The sequence below is a fragment of the Chiloscyllium punctatum genome, chromosome 17, assembly GCF_047496795.1.
Source record: "Chiloscyllium punctatum isolate Juve2018m chromosome 17, sChiPun1.3, whole genome shotgun sequence".
Taxonomy (NCBI): domain Eukaryota; kingdom Metazoa; phylum Chordata; class Chondrichthyes; order Orectolobiformes; family Hemiscylliidae; genus Chiloscyllium; species Chiloscyllium punctatum.
Window position 1 is genome coordinate 73540705 of NC_092755.1, and position 14509 is coordinate 73555213.

General features: G+C 40.6%; 1 protein-coding gene across 3 annotated transcripts in view; it reads right to left on the reverse strand.

Annotated features, from left to right (window-relative positions):
- setd1ba (SET domain containing 1B, histone lysine methyltransferase a) overlaps positions 1–14509 on the reverse strand; it is a 137638-nt gene that overhangs the window by 44521 nt on the left and 78608 nt on the right. The window lies entirely within an intron of this gene.

A 14509-nucleotide genomic window follows, 5' to 3' on the forward strand; every position in this document is an offset into this window, starting at 1 on the left:
CTGGCAGGTGGGATTAAATTGTGGTGGGATATCTGTTCGGCATGGACAAGTTGGACTAAAGGGTCTGTTTCCGTACTGTACATCTCTATGACAGTGTATACAAAGTTCTGGAGTACAAATCTTCAGTACAATTGCCAAAATGTTGTCAGGACTCCATTGCCGTTGTAATATCCAGTGTCTTCTGCCATTTCTTGAAGTGAATTGATTTGGCTACAGACTGACATCTGTGATACTAGGAACCCCTAGAGGAGGCCACGATGGATCATTTATTCAACATGTCGGGCTGACTGTTGTTGCAGGGTTTTTTTGCACTGGTGTGCGGAATTTCCTATTATCGAAGACGCCAGTAAATACATACCTGCAAGTGGTAGTATTGTTGTCCAGGACATTGTTTGAATGTTGCTTAACACTGTGGGCAGCACGGTGGCACAGTGTTTACCACTGTTGCCTCACAGTGCCAGAGACCAGGGTTCAATTCCCGCCTCAGGCAACTGTGTGTGGAGTTTGCACATTTTCCCTGTGTCTGCATGGGTTTCCTCAGGATGCTCCGGTTTCGTTCCACGGTCCAAAAATGTGCAGGTTAGGTGAATTGGCCATGCTAAATTGCCCATAGTGTTCGGTGAAGGGGTAACTTTAGGGGAATGGGTCTGGGTGGGTTGCTCTTTGGAAGGGCCTGTTTCCACACTGTAAGTAATCTAATCTAATAATTAACTAGTCTGCAAAAGAATTTTTTCAACTTTGGTAATCCCATCCCCACCTCCCGATGTTAGGAAGGAAGATGTCTAGGTTCCTTCCCAGGCGTACAGGGCTAAGCTTGCTGTTATCATTGCTGGTCCCTAGGTCAATGACAGGTGGTTCATCCAGTTTGTTCCTTTTCTGAGACTTTTTAGTGGTTTGCTTCAATTGAGATGCAAACCAGGCCACTGAAAAGGGCAATTTAGAATCCACTACATTGCTGCAGATCTGGATCACACGTACGCCAGACCAGGTAAGGATGGCAGATTTCCTTCATTAAAGGACTTAGCAAAATACATGGGTTTATATAAAAATTAACAATGGTTGCATGATCATCACTATCCTTTTAATTCCAGACCTTTTTAAAATTTGAATTCAAATTTCCCATTTGCCATGATGAGATTCGGTCCTCTATGCATTACTTGGGTCTTTGGATTACTCATCCAGTGACAATATCGCCATGCCATTGCCTCCCTTACAGGAAATTGGATTTTTAAAAATATATATATTTTTATTAAAAAGGAATTTTTTTCTTTAGAATATTACAACCAATACAAAACCAAACAATTCAAACTAATATTTAAAAAAAAACTGCTAATTACACAAATAAATAACTAATAACTAAGCTAAAAAAGGAAAATCTTAACAATAGCAATAGTGATAATAACCATAACACAGCTCAGCAAAACAGCCTTCGATCATCGAGCGCATAAGTTTATATATATATTCATATGGTCGTAGTTCCTCTCTTCTGGATACCAAAGCTAAAGAAAGGCTCTTATTAGCATGGTGGACAAATCTGTAGGAAATCTGAGCTTGGCTCGGGGAAAGAATTGAGAGTTGAAAAGTCATGGATTGGGACCATAGTAGTTCAGAGTCGAGTGTGAGATGCTGGAAAAGCACAGCTGGTCAGGCAGCATTCGAGGAGCAGGAGAATCAATGTTTCAGGCATTAGCCCTTCATCAGAAATGAAGCCTCATTATGCCCTAAACGTCAATTCTCCTGCTCCTCAGATGCTGCCTGACCAGCAGTGCTTTTCTAGCACCACACTCTCGACTCTGATCTCCAGTATCTGTAGTCTTCACATTCTCCACCATACTCGTGCAGTACTTTGCAAAAGATGCATTATTAGAAGTACCTTTCTTTAATGAGAGGCCAAAATGAACCCTGTTCATAAATTCAGGTAGTAGGCAGATGACATATGAAGATGAGCTGAGTTGTCTTCATGTCCCAACCAGTAATGCAGGATAAACACCAGCAAACTGGATTAGTTGGTTATTTTGCTCATTGCTGTTCTGGCATGCTGCTGCTGCTGCTGCTAAAGAACGTCTGCTGCATTTTTCTACATAAAAAAGGTTAATTGCCTTCAAAACTAAATCTCATGAAGGATGTTTGCGAATAAAACATTCAACAGCCACCCTTATTCAAGAAGGGTTGCAAAGAAAAATCTGGGAACTATGAAACCAGTAAGTTTAACATCTGTGGTAGGTAAGTTACTGGAGAAGATTCTGAAGGATAAGATATACATGCATTTGGAAAGACACAGTTTGATTAAGAGTAGTCAGCGTGTTTTTGTGAGTTGAAAATCATGCCTCAAAAATTTGTTAAGAGTTCTTTGATGAAGTGACCAGGAAGGTTGCCAAGCCAGAGTGGTAGACGTAGTCTGTATGGCAAAGCTTTTGTCAAGGTTCCACATGGTAGGCTGCTCTGGAAGGTTAGATTGCATGGAATCCAAGGGGGAGCTGGCAAATTGGATACACAATTGGCTTGATGGTAGGAAACAGAGGTTAATAGTGGAAGGATGCTTGTAGACTGGAGGCCTGTGACTACTGATGTGCCTCAGGGGTCAGTGCTAGGCCCATTGCTGTTTGTTATCTGTATTAATGATTTGAATGAGAACGTACAAGGTATAATCAGTAAGTTTGCAGATGACATTAAAATAGGTGGTATCATGGACAGTGAAGGCGGCGCTCAGAAATTGCAACAGAACCTTGATCAGCTGGGGAAGTGGACAGAAAAATGGCAAATGGAGTTTAATATAGATAAATGTGAGGTCTTGCATTTTGAAAAGTCAAAAATCAAGATTGGAGTTTCCTGGTGAATGGTAGATCTTAAGGAGAGTAGTGGAACAGAGGGATCTTGGAGTTCAGGTGCATGGTTCTCTGAATGTGGAGTTGCAGGTCGACAGGGCCGTGGAAGTGGCTTTTGGCACTCTGGCTTTCATCAGTCAGGGCACTAAGTAAAGAAGTTGAGAAGTTATGTTACAGTTGTATAGGACTTTGGTGAGGCCGCACTTAGAGTATTGCATTCAGTTTTGGTCACCTTACTGTAGGAAGGATGTTATTAAACTGGAAAAGGTGCAGAAGAAATTTACAAGGATGTTACCAAGACTAAGCAGTCTGAGTTACAGGAAGAGGTTGGACAAGCTAGGAATTTTTATTCTCAGGAGCGTCGGAGACGGAGGGGGTGATCTTAGAAGCGTGGTCAGGGTAAATTCACTGAGTCTTTTTTCCAGGATAAATGAAGGACTATAGAACATCAGTTTAAGGTTAGAGGGGAAAGAATAAAAGAGAACCCAAGAGGCAATCTTTTTTTCCCCAAAGGGTGACACGCATATGGAATGAGCTGCCAGTATAATTGGTTGAGGCAGGCACATTAACAACATTTCAAAGGATAAATACATGAATAGGAAAGGTTGAGAAGAATATGGGCCAAGTGCAAGGAAATGGGGTGAGCATGGTTGGACATTTTGGTCAGCATGGACCAGTTTGGGTGAAAGGGCCTGTCTCCTTGCTGTAGGACTCTATGACTCTAATCTTTCCCATATTCACTCCATCCACCCATAAACCTTATTCTCACCACCCTACAACAATCTCTTCCTTAATACATTAAACTTACAACTCAAATTTTAAAATATTTTTTCCAGCTACGCTGGCCTTTGTGTGTGCCCTCCCATGCATCCCAACATTGGTCCTCAGTGCCTCAGTACTTCAGCCACTGCAAAGCACTTTAGGATTTCTACTGGCTGTGAAAAGCAGTATATAAATGCGAGTATGTCTTTTCTTTCAATGTTCTTCGAATTTGCTTTCCTGAAGCTCTCTAACCCTGTCTTTCTCTTTTTGCTACCTTGACAAACATTCTCTAAACATCGGTCAGTTCTTAGTCATTCATGTTCATTTAGGAACACAAGAATTGCTAGATGAAACAACACAAAGATCCATCTAGTTCGCCTGGTATTCACTTGATACAATATTAGTACAGTTGACTAATCATAATTTTCTGTCTACAAATTCCCAAGTCTTTCCTTACCCGATTCACTACATTCTTGTCTATCTCAATCTTTTAGGTTTGCTGTTAATATTCAATGAAATGTAGGCTAATTACAAATTGTAGCTCTTCAAACAGTCTAAACTCAGTGAACAAGCAGGGCATGAATATAAATGCCCTACTTTGCTGTACTGCAAACATTATTTCTGTTCCCATTTGGTTATAAAGAACGTTATGCAATGTGACCAATACATGATGCAACAGGCATTTATCACTGGTCAAGTTCAACTGCTGGAACACACAATTTAAAACCAGCTAATGTACTAGATAAATAATACACTTTCTGTCCAATTTTCAATTAGTTCGTCAATATAGAACAGAACAGTAGGAGCCATTGAAGAGTTTGCATTGTGTAAGTTGTTGCATATTATTGATTTCATAAAAGAAATGCTGGGATTGCACAATAGTTTGATCCTCACTTGGAATATCATTGAATGTTTTGGGTGTAACATCCTTTATCTAACTACACTAACAAATTCTTTCAGATGTTGATAGACCCCCTCATCATTCAGTATTTTTGGTTTTATTTTGAAATTTCAGCATTTACTGATTTTCATATTCTGTCTGTTAATATTTCACTCACATTTAAATAGCATGCCAACAGATGGACATGTAGCTTCATACACACCCTATTTGTCAAATTAGTGTTCAAGGTATTTCCCACAACTAAAAGATTTTCTATGGGTTAAGTTATTGGCCAAAATTCTATCAAAGCAAAAAGCAAAATAATCTTGCATGAGACCCTACAAATGTGTGTATAAATCGACACATGCATCTATACACTAGTAAGAGACAGAAAAAGAAATGCAATTAGCAGATTTTATTCTTATAGCTAATGTCAGACTGCCACAATATTTGCTTCATGTTAGATCTGAAACTCTAAATGCAGAATCTCAAATCAGAAATCCTAAGCCATCCTACTCATGAATTAAGAATACATACATTATACCAGGTTACAGCAACACTTACTATGTTGTTTATCCAATTATTAGTTTATTCCAGTCGATTGATTTGCCAGTAAATTCTCCAAGTCCTGTAAATCAGAGCGTACGAAAGGCACAGGTGGTGTCATTTTGAATTTAAGCTGGAAAAAGGGACATCACCACTCCACAAGAAGCTAATAACAACTCACATAGGTCAGCTCGAGGATTAACTTGTTCAGCTACCTCATGTTAATGTTTTCATATACATTTCCATGATTTTGAAGTTGTGAATTTCTTTTTCATATCTTTACATTGCTACATTTTTTTTGCAAATTACTCAATTCCCTGTAGGATTTGAAGGAATCCATCCCAAATGTAATGGTCAGGTGAAGCAGGAAATAATTCGACCAGGGCACAGGTATAATTTAGTCCTCAAAGTGTTAGATTGTATTTTCATTTTTATGCATTTTTAAAAATAATTTTGTTTGTAAGTATATACTCTCACCATCTGAGTCACTGAAGCATTACTCCTGGAAGACAAGTGTATCCAGTTTACGTAAACAGTTTCCATTACACATGTAGGCAATAAAGTGATGGGAAATTTTGATAGAAAGTGCACAGAGACAAAAGTTTTCTGTACATTATGGACAGATGGGTTCATTATTCATTCTAAGAAAATTAGACCCCGAACACAAAATTATTGTTCACCATAACGTTTTTTTAAAGTCACAAAACCATTTTAATAAGGGTACTTTGAAATGACTAACTAATCTCTATGAAGAAAGTGAGGACTGCAGATGCTGGAGATCAGACTCCAGAGTGTGGAGCTGGAAAAGCACAACAGTTCAGGCAGCATCTGAGCAGGAGAATCGATGTTTCAGCCATAAGCCCTTCATCAGGAATGAGGCTTGTGAGCCAGGGCAGAGAGATTAAAGGGGGGGGGTGGAGGTAGCTGAGAATGCGATAAGTAGATGAAGGTGAGAGAGAAGGTGATAGGTTGGAGAGGAGGGTGGAGTGAATGGATGGGAAAGGTGATGGACAGGTCAGGAGGCAGTGCCACGTTGGAGGCTTGGGAGTGGGATAATGTAAGGGGAGTGGAAATGAGGAAACTGTTGAAATCCACATTGATCCCAAGTGGTTGCAGGGTCCCAAGGCGAAATATGAGATGTTCTTCCTCCAGGCACTGGGTGGTAAGGATTTGGTGAGGGAGGAGGCCCAGGACCTGCATGTCCTTGGCAGAGTGGGAGGGAAAGTTGAAGTGCTCAGCCACGGGGTAGTGGGGTTAGTTGGTGCGACTGTACCAGAGACAGAGACAGAGACATTCTCCAACGCAATCTGCAAGTAGGCGTCCTGTCTCCCCAATGTAGAGGAGACCACATCGGGTGCAACCGGTACAGAAGATGACATTGGTGAAGGTGCAGATAAATTTCTACCGGTTGTGGAAGGGTCCTTTGGGACCTTGGACGGAGGTGAGGGGAGTGGTGTGCCGCAGGTTTTGCGCTTCCTGCAGTGGCAGGGGAATGTACTAGGAGTGGCGTGTGGGATGGTGGGGGGCGTGGATCTGACAAGGCAGTCGTGAAGGGAATGGTCTCTCCAGAACACTGATAGGGGTGGGGAGGGAAAATATATCTGGTGGTGGGGTCAGTTTGTAGATGCCGGAAGTGGCGGGGGGTGATGTGGTGTTGTGGAGGTTGGTTGGGTGGAAGGTGAGCACTGTGGAAGTTCTGTCCTTGTTGCGTTGGGATGGGTGGGAAGTGGAAGAGATGCACTGGAGGGCATCGCGATCATGTGGGAAGGGAAATTACGATCTTGGAAGGAGGTGGCCATCTGGAATTTTCTAAGATGGAACTGGTCATCCTGGGAACAGATGCAGCAGAGACGGAGGAATTGGGAATAAGGGATGGCATTCTTACAGGAGGTAGGGTGGGAGTTGGTGGGCCTGTAGTAATGTCCATGGTTAGTCGGTTGCCAGAGATGAAGAGGTCTAGGAAGGGGAGGGAGGTGTCCAAGATGGTTCGGGTGAATTTATGGTTAGGGTGAAAGGTGCTAGTGAAGTTGATGAACTGTTCAACCTCCTCGTGGAAGCACACAGTAGCCTGATAGGAATCATCAAGAGTCATCATGTAGTGGAGAAACAGGTGGAGGATGGTGTCAGCGTAACTGCTGAAGATGGACGTGAGTGCCCATGGCCACTTCTTTGGTTTGGAGGAAGTGGGAGGATTGGAAGGAGAAGCTGTTAAAGGTGAGGACCAGTTCAGCCAGGTGGATGAGTGTGTCGGTGGAAGCGTACTGGCTGGGACGGTGCGAGATGGAAAAATGGAGACCTTGGAGGCCTTCGTTGTGGCGGATCAATGTGTACAGGGACTGGATGTGACTGATAGGTTTTTGCAGAAATGCAATTGTGTTTAACTTGCTCTGCATTTTCAGGCCACTGTTTAGTTCTGTTTGTGTGAAAATGGAAAATCTTGGAGATCAATAACATGCTGAGTGAAGATAGTGTCCTTAGGTCACCAGTTACTTATAAACCTTTTTTTAGGGGGGAGGAGAAAAAAAATTCACAAGCTACAAAATAACAGATGGCCTCATGTTATAATTGATAGGGTATTATACTAGGTTGCACATTCAAGTTGAGATGGAGCATTGAATTTTCCAAATGACCTATCCCCATGTTCTTACTTTTCCCCATCACACCATCAAATAACTAGCTCTCCACCTTTTCCCATACTGGCAAGATAGAGGAACAGTATTATGTGACAGTTGAGTTGGCTGGATGGCTGGTTTGTCACTGCAGAATGACTCCAATAGCATGGCTTCAATTCTTGCACCAGCTGAGGTTACCAAGAAGGGTTTTCCTTCTCAATCTCTTCACCTCCCTCAAAAGGTTACTATTTACACGCAGATCTAACAGGTCCAGCTGCACCAGTTCATTCTTCTACAATCTAAGGCAGACAATCGAAACTAGATCTGCAGTCAACGTAACTCCTAATATACAAAGTAGTTGATGTCACCATGCAAAACACAAGAGCACTAGAAAAATTCCATCAGCAATATTTCTGCCTCATCCTCTAGATCCAATGTGAGGACCATCAAACAAACATTAGTCCCCTTCTTGAAGCTACATACATAAGTATTTAAGCAACATTAATCTGGATGGACTGGATACTGTATCCAAATGAATTTAAACCATTTCAAGCACCAAGTTTTGTTTTCTCAACTCTCAAATGACTACGTTCCAAGAAAATTCAAGCTCCCTTTGAAATGCAATAGCTTTCACCCTTACTAAAGAGGCAGAAGTTGCTGATAAGTGTTCAGAATGGTACTAACTTTTCCATCAAGCTGTATTATGCTTTCAATCCCAATGTCTTAATGATGAGGCAGAGCAGCAGAAGAGGAAAGAAACAGAAGTAGTCCTGCACTCCAGACCCCACTTGTGAGGTGTCCTGTCCCATCTGTCGAAGACCTGCATGTTGAGAATTGGCCTGTTCAATCACAATGAAAACCCATGGCAGAAATATGGCATTCCAAAGAAGACATGATCTTCAAACTGACTGACAGTGATGACAAAGTCAAGGGATGCATCAGTTACATTACACTGTGATAATCTGCTGAAATGTAATTGTCTACATTCCTTTACAGTGACAAATCTCATTTGCCACCATTGCCGTGCATAAATTGGCTATTGTGTATCTTCACATTTCAACAGCAATCACACTTGAAAAGTACTGCATCAACTGTGAAGTCATTTTGAACTTCTGATGTCATGAAAGTGTCTATATGAAGGCAGATACTTTCATCACTTGGTAATATCTATTTGATGTTGGGTAAATACCAGATAGATTACTTAAAGGAGCTTTTGCCTTGAGGCTGCAGATCAAAATTTTGTGTTTGTTGCCAGTAGGTCAATTAACAGACCAGCACACATTATGTTCACCTTGCTTTCTGTTCCCAGGGGGTACCATTCTACAATGAGTGCCTTTGTTTCCCCATCTAGCTCCTGAACATATATAGCCTTAAGCTAGATATTCGTTTGCAAGTATTTCATTATCCCAGATTTCAAGATTTCTGAGCTCCTATTTAGCTGGCTGTTCCTTTGTTGACAGATTTGAAACTGGTTTCCCATCTTTGTCAATGTTTGAAATGTGGAGGCAGGTTCAACTGAGACATCCAAAAGCAATTGTTTCTATTTAAATAATCAATGTTAACAGGGAAAGGCAGGAGATTAGCACAGCTAAAATGCTCAGAAAGCCGGTCTGAACACAATAGGCTGGATAGTCCACTTCTGCACCAAAAAAGTTCTGTAATTCTTTGCAGCTTCCCTCTCCTACACTCCACCTTGCAGCCTTCATATCTTTGTTGCCTCATTGCAGCCTTCACATTCTCCCGCAAATGTCCTTCATAGCCTCCTAGCTCCCCTCATGTCTCTCCCCATGCTCCCTTATAGATTTTGCACCCGACAGCCCTGTCGCAGCCTCCCTATTTCCTCTGTGACTAATGTGGCCTCTCACTCTCCTCTCCAACTCCTTTGCAATCTCCCCTTTCCCTGCCACCTGGTAGGCAGATAACTGGAAGGGCACTCCGGTTATCAGCAAACAGCTGCTCCTGGCCATCCCAATCCTGCCTCAGCAAAAACGGTGGCTAGCCCCCAGCTCCAGCATTTGACATCTCACCTCTTGTCCCTGCCTTTCTCAGGACCCCTGTGCCAGACATGCACTCCTAAACCACCCCAATGACAGACCTCAAGGGCCCAATTCCTGCTCTCCGTGAGTGAAACTTCCTGAGTGATTTGGGGATTTCAGAGGCAGATTCACCCATCACCCGCAAATATTTCAAACATTGCCGTGAACAGTTGAAGCATCCATGTTGATCTTGTACAGGCCAGGCAATTGTTTAGTCCCCATCTAAATTGTTGCAGACCATTCAGATAATTTTAAGGCCATACATTAATTTGCTTTCAAACAGTTGTCTTCTTTAATTGGAATGGCCTTTTGGAGACAGCACTATGCAATACAAAACAGAATAATTTCTACAGCACACAGACAAGAAACCAGTGATACAGATCCACTTCCTGAAGTTGCTGGGATTAAACTCACTTTCAGCTTCTGTACATGTAATTTCTTAGCCACACAGTGGATGGAGCTCTAGACAGTAAGTTGATTCCTTCTGCATGATTGAGTTTGAACATGTCTGCTAAAAACTTCTGCTTCCTGAAATATAGAGTCCTTATGCCACAGAAGTATAGGCCTACTTTATAACATCAAATAACAAGAATGCAAGAGCAAAGATTTAGAAAGCAAAGGGGCACAGGGTTCTACTGCCCTGAATCTGAAGCACTGCAACCTGAAGATTACAGAGCAGGTGCTGAAAGGTGGGATTAAAATGGGCAGCTTGTTCATTAAGCTCACATAGACACTATGGGCTAATGTGACCATTGTGCCATAACCTATGGTTTTATGGTTAACCTTCTCTCTTTGAACATTTCGATCTACATTGTCAGACCCACAACGCAAAATGTATCACGTAATTTGTACTAATTACCGATATCAGGTTGACCCCATCTAGTGCTTTTCAATTTGTTTCTTTGAAGTAAACTCACATTGGTTGCAAAAGGTTTTTAATGCTCCAATTATCAGTCACCCAGAATCAAAGATAGATTTCTTACTATATATTCTCACGAGAAAAGAGTGTGGTTTGAGAAGAATCTAAGTTTGCATTGCTACACTTCTCTACACTTACAAGACACTCCCTCATTTCATCACCATAGACCGAATGTATTTTAACCATTACCATACAAGGAGCAAAATGAACCAGCATGAATCAAATAGCTGATGTCTAATGTAGGTGACTTTATAAAATGTGGTATTTATCTTCCACATCTTTTATTACCTGCTTTGAATACTTTATTAACAGAATGCATTTACAATTCAAAAATATTTCTAATAATAATTAAAATATTTGATTATGAAATAGAGTGCCATACAGACCTACTTTTTCCTTGAACCCATTTTTAGAATGCAAAAGCCATTAAATGAGAATACCCCTGTGCCAAGTAAGGTATTCATTAAGCATGCAGTGTAAAATTAATTGCTTCCAAGCAAATGCTCACTTTAAACAAATTCACAGGGTGCCCATAAACAATTTTTGTTTGGTTGCCTTTTATATATAAATTGAATTTGAAGATGCTGACTATTTAACAAAGCACACCCTTTGTAGTTACTGATATCTCAGTATTCAAAACAGGCAAAAGAAAAGTAAGCCTCCAATTGCTAGCAATACAGTCTACATTGTTAACCAACTATTGACTACAATATGAAGGTAAACGATTAATATAGCATCTTGAACGTATCAAAACGTGGCAAGGCAATTTACAAGAATAATATCATAAAAGACAAACAAGGAAATATTAGAACAGATGATGAAATGCTTGGGTCAAACATAGAAATACGAACAAGGAATTAGGAGCAAGCATAGGTTATTGAGCTCCTTGGGCCTGCTCTGCATTCATTACAATCATGGGTCACCAAATTGCAACCTCAACTCCACGTTCTCGTCTCCCCAAATGACCTTTCGAAAACTGCCTTGGTTATCAAGAACCTGACCTAGCTCTGACTTCAAAAGATTTCAATGACTTAGCTTCCATCACCTTTTCAGGTAACGAGTTCCAAAGACTATCAACCCTCCGCGAGAAAATGTTCTCGTCTGCCTTAAATGGGTGACCCTTTATTTTTGAACAGTAACCCAGAAGTCAAACGTCAGAATGCATTATTGTTGGTATATTATAAGAAGCATTTTAAATGCGGAGGTAGGTAGGAAGGAATTCTAGCTGAAGATACAGCTGCCACTAATGTAACAATTGTGGAAGAGGTAATAATTGGAAAATCATAAAGAGGCCTGTAGGGCTGAAAACGGTAACAGAGGTAGGAAGGCACAAGACCAGGAATATAAATAGAAATGTGCCCATTTCTGGGATCAACAATCCTTGCTTCCTTGGAACTCCTGGGTTTTCTGAGACTGCAAATCCCAGCTGCCCAAAACCAAATTTAAAATTATGCATAGGTATGAGGCACAGAACCTCATTTCAATATTGAAATTGGCAACTGACCTCCACTATAAACAGAGATGGGGAGCTTGGAAGCAGGTTTCAATTAGCATTCATATTTTAACACTAACTCATACTGGCCTGACATTTCAAGTGCATTAAAATTCCTTCCAAAGTGTCTGCTTGTAACATTCTATTTTGCAAGTCAGAGAGTTGGAACTCGAGGCTCAGTCCATTATTTGAGCACAACTTAAACACAGTACTGTGGGAGACGTGCGACACTGTGGGATATTGATCTTCAAATGAAATAGATTAGATTAGATTAGATGACTTACAGTGTGGAAACAGGTCCTTCGGCCCAACAAGTCCACCCCGACCCGCTGAAGCGCAACCCACCCATACCCCTACATTTACCCCTTACCTAACACTACAGACAATTTAGCATGGCCAATTCACCTGACCTGCACATCTTTGGACTGTGGGAGGAAACCGGAGCATCCGGAGGAAACCCACGCAGACACGGGGAGAAAGTGCAAACTCCACACAGTCAGTCGCCTGAGGTAGGAATTGAACCGGGTCTCTAGCGCTGTGAGGCAGCAGTGCTAACCACTGTGCCACCATGCCGCCCAGTAAGTCACATAATACATTCTAAAAATGACATATGCCAAAGGTTTTTTTAATCACTGCCATTTATAGAAACTCAGCTTGCAATCATTAGATCACTTACCAAACCAAAAACACACCATGCCTTTCAACTTTCCTTCTCTTACCTGTAGATGATCCTTTTCTATCCCCAAGAAGCCACACAGAGATCATTGATCTCACAGACTAGCCATGATGAGCTTAACCCTGTAATAATAACTATGCTGGTATATTCTATACTGAGCTAAATCATTTCAATTTAAAATAAAATTTCAATTTTGAAGTAGTCCCTTCAGAACAATATTATTATATTATTCATGGAAGTAATTTTTCAGGGAAATCTAGTCTTAACATTTTTTCTATGCAGAGTTGATCTTCAGTAGGTTCCACTATGTAGAAAATTAAAAACTGTTCAGACTGCAGCTTTGGACAGAGCAATTTCTTCTTCCTTTCTTCCAAAAACTCTTATAAATTTTATTTGCACATTCACTTCCTAATATTGTGTCACATGTCCGTAGTACCGTCTTTAGGATGTGTAACAGAGAAGTTCACGTGACAGGACCTCTGTGGAATTCAGCAGTATGTTCTCAGTTTGGAGACTGACAAGGTTTTCACTATCAAACTCTAGGGAGTTTCCAAAATTCACAACACGGTCCTACACCCATTGAAAGTCACTTTCTCCTACTTTCAAATCTTAAGGTTTACTGTTACTTTACTAATGAGATACACATGAATTTTACACTCAACACAAGGACGCTTGTACTGCTTGTTAGGTTACACAATGCAAACACATATCTACATTAAGGTCAGATCACTGAGCACTCCTAGGGAATAAACATTAATTTGTATGATCAAAATAAATTTTTGGCCAGGCTAGGAGTATTAAAGGAGAGCAATGGAACAGTCTATTCATGACTATTGGGAAGTCATGAGACTAGCCACCTTCCTTCACCTTCAGAAAATTATCTCCTGACACAATATTTCTTCTGCACTGCTGTTGAACTCTTAATTCACCCATTCTTTATTTTAAGGTTTGAAACTTTAAATGTTCTTGTTGATGGTTTCCCTCCCTCAAATTGCAAAAATATTCAGAATTTTGTGATCAGCGTTCTCTCCTCAGAGTTCAATAGTCTCATAATCCAAACTGCCCTCAACAAATTGGTACCATCTTCATGGCCCTCACTGCTTCTTCAGTTATATCTTACATCAGTGGCTTTTATTTCTTTAATATCAGCTCTTTATCCCCTCCAGTCTACCATGACTGTCTCATCTGTGACCGAGTCTCTCTCGAATTCTCACATCTCTTCATCTTGCCAGGATACATCTCTCCTATCTGTCAGGATAGCTCTCCCACCTCTTGAAAAGAGCTGCCCTACTGCATTGCTGAGTTTTTACATTTGTGAGAAAAACCAAAGTTCATATTATTTACCCAGATAACAAATGAGGATTTATCAAAGTAATCAAATAGTTGTAAGTAGTAATAGAAGCTCTATAAATACAGTAAATATTTTTTATAAACAAAATTAAGTTTTCTTACCATCATACTGCTGCCAATGATGAATATTTTGGGAGATTTAGAAATTAACCTATATATGTAAAATCTATAACCTATTAAATGAAATGCCCCATTTATAACATGAGACAACATCTTGGAATGCTGCTTTTCAATTTCTTCAAACTAACTTAAACTTCCTCTCTTAAATATCAGTTCTTTGCACATTTTCCTTTATCTTCAAAGATCTTTAAAGACCAAAATGTTTAATTGAATACTAACCCTTCCCTCTCTACGTCCCTTGGCTCTGTGTCCAGTTTCCTTACACTTATTTATGAAATGCCTTAGACTGTT